The 8,317-nt window shown below is 40.6% G+C and overlaps 1 protein-coding gene across 1 annotated transcript in view; it reads right to left on the bottom strand.

Moving 5' to 3' along the window:
- The window catches only part of ZNF10 (zinc finger protein 10), a 34,401-nt gene that overhangs the window by 16,575 nt on the left and 9,509 nt on the right, over positions 1-8,317 (bottom strand). The window contains exon 2 of the mRNA XM_023514979.1: positions 1,809-1,956. The gene's annotated coding sequence lies outside the window, so the exon portion shown is untranslated. The remainder of the gene's footprint in view (positions 1-1,808; positions 1,957-8,317) is intronic.

The raw sequence follows: 8,317 nt of genomic DNA, 5'->3' as shown, positions 1-8,317 counted from the left end.
AAAAAAAAAAAAGAAGAAATCTGATGTCAGCTTTTGTTCCTCTGTATATAACATGCATTTTCCCTCTTTTTGCTTTTAAGATTTTCTCTTATTTGGAGTAACTTGGTTATTATTTTCCTTGGCCTTCTTTTCTTCATGTTTCTTGTGTTCAAGATTCCTTAAGTTTCTTGGGTCTGAGAATGTATAGTTAAGTTGTTTTCTTTGAGACAGAGTCTCACTCTGTTGTCCTGGGTAGAGTGCTATGGCATCACAGCTCACAGCAACCTCAAACTCTTGGGCTTAAGTGATTCTCTTGCCTCAGTCTCCCAAGTAGCTGGGACTATAGGCACGCAACACAATGCTTGGCTATTTTTTGGTTGTAGTTATCATTATCATTGTTGTTTGGCAGGCCTGGGCTGGATTCCAACCTGCCAGCTCTGGTGTGTGTGGCTGGCACCCTAGCTGCTGAGCTACAGGTGCCAAGCCTAAGTTTTGATGTATTTAGTCATTATTTCTCCATATATTTTTTTCCCATCTCTCTTGTCCTCTGTTCTTCAGAGAGTCTCGTTACTCATAGAGTAGGTTGCTTGAAGTTGCTCACTAAAACTTTTCGGTTTTTTTTTTCTTTTTTCCCCTCCTCTACATTTCATCTTAGATGGTTTTATTGCCATGCCTTCAACTTCACTCATCTTTTCTTCTACAAGTTTAATCTGTTGTTAATCTGGTATATTTTCATTTCAGAAAATGTAGTTTTCTATCTAAAATCTCAATTTGGTTCTTTATATAAATTCTATTTCTGTACTTACCTTATTGACAATATGAAATACAGTTATAAATCTTTTACTGTTCTGTCCCCTACTAATTCTAATATCTGTGTAAGTCTGGGATTGGTTTGAATCATTACTTATTGTCCTCATTGTGAACCATGTTTTTCTATCTCTTTGCATGTTTGACGATCTTTGGATGTAAGATATTATAAATTTTGTCATATTTGATACTGGATATTTTTTGTATTTGTATAAATATTTTTGACCTTGGTTTTAAGACACCATTAGGTGGGCAGTGCCTGTAGCTCAGTGAGTAGGGCACTGGCCCCATATACTGAGGGTGGCAGGTTCGAGACCAGCCCTGGCCAAACTGCAGCAAAGGGGTGGCCAGGCATTGCTATGGGCACATGTGGTCCCAGTTGCTTGGGAGGGTGAAGCAAGAGAATCGCCTAAGCCCAGGAGCTGGAGGTTGCTGTGAGCTGTGATGCCACAGCACTCTACCGAGGGCAACAGACTGAGACTTTGTCTCAAAAAAAAAAAAAAAAGACACCATTAAGTTACTTGGAAACAGCTTGATCCTTCAGGTCTATCTTTTACAATATGTGAGGTGGACTTATCAGTGTTTAGTATAGAGATAATTATCCCTTATCACTGAAGGCCCTTCTTGATAGGCTCTGACTGGGCAGACAAGATCTACCTCGTGCTCCAGCAATGAGAAGAGTTTTCTAGTCTGGCTGGTAGGAATAGGCACTATTCTCAGCCCTGGATGAATATCAGGTTATTGTTCCTTTTAATCCTTTAGAAGACTCTTTCCTGGCTCAGTTTATTTCCTGCTCTGTTGAATACCTGAGGGAGACCCTTTGCAGATCTTCAGGGTTCTCTCTCTGTTAGACTCTCTTCTCTCTGGTATTCTGTCCTATGAACTTTACTTTGTTCTCCCCATAGTCTTACCTCTGTATCCTTGATTCAAGGAGTCTGTTGGGCCCACCTCAGTTCCTTCTTCCTCTATTGTAACCTGGAAACCCTCTCAAAGCAATAAACTGAGACAATTAGAGGGCTTACCTCATTGGTTTCCCATCTCTCAGGAATCACTGTCATTTGTTGCTTGATATCCAAGATCTTAAACAATCAGTTTCCTGTATTTTGTCTGTTTCATTGTTGCTACTGCTCAGTCAGGAAGGTTAATCCACTCCCTCTTACTCCATCTTAGCTGGAAACAGAAGTAACATTGCACTTTTAATTTATTTTATTTTATTTTATTTTATTTTATTTTTTGTTTGTTTTTTGTTTGTTTGTTTGTTTGTTTTTGAGACAGAGCCTCAAGCTGTCCCCCTTGGTAGAGTGTTGTGGCATTACAGCTCACAGCAACCTCCCACTCCTGGGCTCAAGCTGCCTCCGCCTCCCAAGAAGCTGGGACCACAGGCGTCCACCACAACGCCCGGCTATTTTTTGGTTGCAGCCGTCATTGTTGTTTTGGCAGGTCCGGGCTGGGGATTCGAACCCACCACCTTAGGTGTACGTGGCTGGCGCCTTAGCCGGTTGAGCTATAGGCGCCGAGCCTTAATTTATTTTAAATATATATATATACACACACATACACATACATACTTTTTTTTTTTTTAAGACAGAGTCTCACTGTATTGCCCTTGGTAGAGTGCCATGGTGTCACAGCTCACAACAACCTCAAACCCTTGAGCTTAAGTGATTCTCTTGCCTCAGCCTCCCATGTAGCTAAGACTACAGGCACCTGCCACAACACCCTGATACTATTTTGTTGTAGTGGTCATTGTTGCTTGGCAGGCCCAGGCCAGGTTCGAACCTGCCAGCTCTGGTGTATGTGGCCAGCACCCTGGCCATTGAGCTACAGGCACTGAGCCTAAATTTAGATATTTTAATTTCCATTTTAGCTTTATATATAATAACTAATTTTTAAAGATAAAGTCTCACTCTCTAGCCCAGGGTTACTGTAGCCTCAAACTCCAGGGCTAAAGCAATCCTCCTGCCTCAGCCTCATAAGTAGGTGGAACTATAGGCTCACACCACCCTACCTGGATAATTTTTTTTTTTTGGAGACAAAATTGCAGTATGTCGCCCTTGGTAGAGTGCTGTAGCATCAAAGCTCACAGCAACCTCAAACTCTTGGCTTAAGTGATTCTCTTGCCTGAGTCTCCCAAGTAGGTGAGACTACAGGTGCCCACCACAATGCTTAGCTATTTTTTTATTGTTATTGCAGTTGTCGTTGTTGTTTAGCTGGCCTGGGCTGGGTTCGAACCTGCCAGCCACTGTGTATGTGGCTGATGCTATAACCACTGTGCTACAGGCACTGAGCCAGCTACCTGGATAATTAAAAAAAAAATTTTTTTTAGAGATCAGGTCTTGCTATGTTGCCCAGGCTGGTCTTGAAATCCAGACTCAAGCCTCCCAAGTAGCTCAGATTATAAGCAAGAGCCAGATCTTTCCATTTTTTTGAATACCAATTTTGTCTATTTCATATACATTTACATTTCTTTTGTACTTTGTTCTTTCATATTGCTTAATCTCTTTGTCTTCCAGAGGTTTAAGGGTTTCCTTTTCAATTTTATGAATGTTATCATAAATAAAAGTAATATGGCTTTTGCCTCACACCAGTAAAATGGTTCTTATCGATGACATCCACTGAAGAGGATACTGTTGGTCTCAATTGTTCTTAAAGCTCTTTATTTGCTTTGCGTTCTTCCTCACCTAGTTTTCCTCAATCTTAGTAGTTCTTAATCTTCTCTAATGGCTTTGAAATATATGCTTAGCTTAAATGTACGTTTCCTTGATTGTGTCCTATGCCTTTTCTGAAAGTATCCCTTTTCAGTGACCCTCTGGAAACTCTGAGGATTCAGAGCACATCTATTTGCTTTACGCCCTTTGTGTATCCCATTGTATGGTACACAACAGGGCTATGTGTTTTGGCTAGAATGAATTTACCTTCCTGTCTTCCATCCTGCCTTCTTTCTCTAAGCTCAAGTGTATATTTCCAGCTGTGGTTAAGAGCAAGGAATCTGCAGCCAGATTGCCTGGGTTCAAGTCCTTCCTCTATTACTAACAACCTACTTTGTCTAACTTCTTAGTAATCCAGTCTCATCTGTACAATAAAAATAAAATAGTACCTACCTGAAATGGTTAGTCTGAGAATTACGTATGTTAGTATCTGTAAAACATAGAACAGTCCCTGACACACGGTAAGAATTATTTGGTAACCTAAAAAAAAGACATTTAGTGACCCAGGAACACAAGTGCTTTTCTAAATTGGCCTTTTAACATCCAATCAGTCACTATAATCTGTAAATGCCTCTTCCTAAATGTCTCCCCCATTGATTACTTCTTTGAGTCCTACTTCCAAGGCCTTAATTTAGGCCCTCGTAATTTTTTTTAAGCATTGGAAAAATATTACTAAGAAAATATAAAAACATAAATCTCATTATAAGTAATATGTCACAAAAGAGAAAAAATAATTCACATAATTATGAAGGTTTAAGACCAATTCTGGGAGCGATCTATAACAAGTCAATCTGGTAAAATATGCTTTACACAGGTATACCTTTTCAATTAGTTTTCCTATAAGAAATTACTACAAGACTATTCATTACATCGTTTTATCTTTTTTTTTTTTGAGACAGAGCCTCAAGCTGTCACCCTGGGTACAGTGTCATGGCATCACAGCTCACAGCAACCTCCAACTCCTGGGCTCAAGCGATTCTCCTGTCTTCGCCTCCCAAGTAGCTGGGATTACAGGTGCCTGCCACAAAGCCCGGCTATTTTTTGGTTGCAGCATCATTGTTGTTTGGCGGGCCCGGGCTGGATTCAAACTTGCCAGCTCAGGTGTATGTGGCTGGCACCTTAGCCATTTGAGCCACAGATGCCAAGCCCCATCATTTTATCTTAAACACAATAAGCACAGCTAAGCAATGACTTGCAAATACGTGACTTCCTTAAAGTCAATCATTAATATTTTGGATGTTATCAAGTTTTTTGACCTGGAGACCTCCTATTTGGCTTCTCTGTCTTTGGTCTCTCCCACTTCAGTGAGTGTCCACAACAGCCTCATCTTTATAAAACACAAAAGTTTCACTCCCTGAGTAAAACTCCCTTCTGGTCTCTCAGTACTTACAGAAAAATGGACCAAGTCTTTGGAACAGACTTAGAATCTTCTGTGACCAGGCCCATTTCTCCCTCACTAGCCAACATACTATCATGCCATAACCATGCTGAACCACTTGAATTGCTTCACCATATTTAGCTGTGTTATTGTATGCCAGAAATGTTCTCCTCTTTCTCATGTCTTTGCAAAACCCTAGCCATCCTGCAATATCAAGCATCATCTCTTTTTGTGTCATTCCCTAATTCCTCCCTGGAAGGCTTAGTGTTTCTTCCTCTTAGCACTCACAGCCACTAAATACAAGAAGCACCATGAAAAAAAAAAAAAAAAGCAGCACCATGGACTAAACAAAAGTACAGCAAGAGAGAACTACAACTAGCTGACCAAGGGGCCATGTCTATATGGAGAGAGGTCTCTCTGTCCTTACCTTCTTTTTTTTTTCTTACCTTCTTTTTTAATCCTTTCCTCATTAGTATGAGTAAAGATCCATTAAAAGTTTAGCTGACAATGAAGTCAGTGAACATACTACATGAGGGAATCAAGATACTTAAGTAGATGCTCTACATACTTTGTGTGTACATTATCAAAGGGATATAAGGTTCATTTTAAGGAGTCAGATTGTTATAGCTAGCTGCATAAAAGAAGTAAAATGAATGGCTATAGTTTTATATTCATTCTCTTTTAACTGAGACATTAGTTAAAGACATTAACTGAGTGCTCACAATATGTCAAATACTATTCCAATGGCTAAGAATAGAATAGTGGCCGTTCAGACTTAGGCCCCTCCTCTTTGGAACTTACTTTTCAAGATAAGCAAAGGTTAAGGTAACCAAATGTTCAGCCTACACAAGAAATTACTTATGAAAAGCAAGAGGACTGTCTCCACACATGTACAGGTCCTGTGAAAGAGGTATATTTATTATACATTGTTGGACAGAACAGAATTAGGACAAATGTGTGGAGTAACACAGAAGTTGATTACATGTCAATATAACGAGACACTGTGAATCAAATGACATACCTGAAAATAGAACAGGCTCTGGGAGGCCAAGACAGGTGGACTGCCTGAGCTCACCCGTTCAAGACCAGACTGAGCCAGACCAAGACCCCCTCTCTAAAAAAATAGCTCACCCGTTCAAGACCAGACTGAGCCAGACCAAGACCCCCTCTCTAAAAAAAGAGCCAGACCAATACCCCCGGGGCATTGTGGTGGGTGCCTAGGCTCAGCTACTTAAGATGCTGAGGCAAGAGAATCACTTATTCCCAAGAGTTTGAGGTTGCTGTGAGCTGAGATGCCACGGCACTCTACCAAGGGCTACAAAGTGAGAGAAAATAGAACAGGCTAGCTAAGGTGACAGGCAATTTTTAGTCACTAATAAATTTTCAATATGATCTTATTAAAAAAATGAAACTGTTATATTTCCTCCAGTTTAAGTAGATATTTAGAGGCCATTGCGATGACTCTCATTTTATGATTTAAAATACAAATACCTTGCAGTACATCTCATTTCATCCTAATTTCCCTAACAACTGCATCTAGGTAGCTTACTAAAATGTTTATCAAACCCAGTTGTTTTCAACCTTGGCTGCAAACTGGAATGGTTAGGTATGTTTGCAGGCTAATGATAGCTGGGTTTCACACCAAGAGATTCTGATTTAATTATCTAAAGAGAGACCAGGCTTTTTTGTTTGTTTTTGAGTCAGAGTCTTACTTTGTTGCCCAAACTAGAATGCCGTGACGTCAGCCTAGCTCACAGCAACCTCAAATTCCTGGGCTCAAAGAAATACTCTTGCCTCGGCCTCCGGAGTAGCTGGGACTACAGCCATCTGTCACAACACTCAACTAATTTTTCTATTTTTGGTAGAGACAGGTTCTCACTCTTGTTCAGGCTGGCCTCAAAATCCTAAGCTCAAGTAATTCCCCTGCCTTGGCCTCCCAGAGTGCTAGGATTATAGGCATGATAAACAGCACTCTGGCTTTTTGTTTGTTTAAAGCTCTCTCCTGATTCAAATGCACAGCCAAGATTAAAAACCACTGATCTAAAGTATTAATTTGTTTAATTCTCAGTTTCTACCATTTCTTGAGGTAATCAGATCATACAATCAATCACTGGACACTAGCTCGGCGCCTGTGGCTCAAACGCCTAAGGTGCCAGCCACATACACCTGAGCTGGGGGGTTCAAATCCATCCTGGGCCCACCAAACAACAATGACGGCTGCAACCAAAAAATAGCCAGGTGTTGTGGTGGGTGCCTGTAATCCCAGCTACTTGGGAGCTGGAGGGAGGAGACTCGCTTGAGCCCAGGAGTTGAAGGTTGCTGTGAGCTGTGACACTACGGCACTCTACCCAGGGCGACAGCATGAGGCTCTGTTTCCAAAAAAAAAAAAAAAAATCACTGGACACACAAAGCATCCTTTTGTACAACTGGTCAAAACTGATTTCTCAAAAGTACCAACAGTCATTCCCAGAGTAGAGATTCTGGGATAACATTCTTTTGTTTCTGAGGAAACAGCTGGTAAGTTGATAATTATCTTGATGTTATAGATTTGGATTGCCTTTTTCTATTTTAATAAACCATTACTTAATACTTATATACCTGTTTCTGTACCAAGCCCTGAAGATGAAAATCTGAATAAAGCTTATATCCTTACTCTCAAGCAGCCAAGTCTAGTTAAAGGAACTGAAGTGGGACATTTACAGCAAAGTATAATTACTGCTGTAACAGCATGCCTGAGGGGTCACAAGAGCACAGAAGACAGCACCTAGCACAGTCTGATGGTTTCAGGGAGGACCAGGCTGAGTGTCAGAGCTATTAAGCAGGTCAGGGAACACTGTGAACAAAGGCCGCTCCTAAGATGATAAATAAGGAGAAGTAGTTCAACACACCGTATAGGATAGGGAGCAGCAAAAACTAAGGGTAGAGGTGGTGCCCACAGCTCAGTGAATAGGGCTCCGAGGCTGGTGGGTTCGAACCTGGCCCGAGCCAGCTAAAAAAACATCAATGACAACTGCAACAACAACAACAAAATAGCCGGACGTTGTGATGAGTGCCTGTAGTCCCAGCTACTTGGGAGGCTAAAGCAAAAGAATCGCTTAAGCCCAAGAGTTTTAGGTTACTTTGAGCTGTGACGCCACAGCACTCTACCAAGGGCAATATAGTGAGACTCTGTCTCAAAAAAAAAAAAAAGAAAAGAAAAGAAAAGAAAAAGAATACACTTGCTGTGCTTTGAACTTCTTTCAAAAATAACTTAATTAATGATCTTTAAAACTTTTCTTGGCATACCTAAGACCTTCTCATAGCACATCAGTGTGCCACAACACATCGGTGGAAAGTCACTTTACTACAGGAATGATGGATTATCTTTGAGCACAGTGAATAGGCCACAGAGAAGTGACAACTAGGAAGAGATATATACATATCTTTCTTTTTTTTTTTTTTTTTT

Source organism: Otolemur garnettii, unplaced genomic scaffold (assembly GCF_000181295.1).
Source record: "Otolemur garnettii isolate 467f Iridium unplaced genomic scaffold, OtoGar3 scaffold00062, whole genome shotgun sequence".
NCBI lineage: Eukaryota > Metazoa > Chordata > Mammalia > Primates > Galagidae > Otolemur > Otolemur garnettii.
The sequence above is the reverse complement of the archived record's forward strand: the minus strand, read 5'-3'. Positions and strand labels throughout refer to the sequence as shown.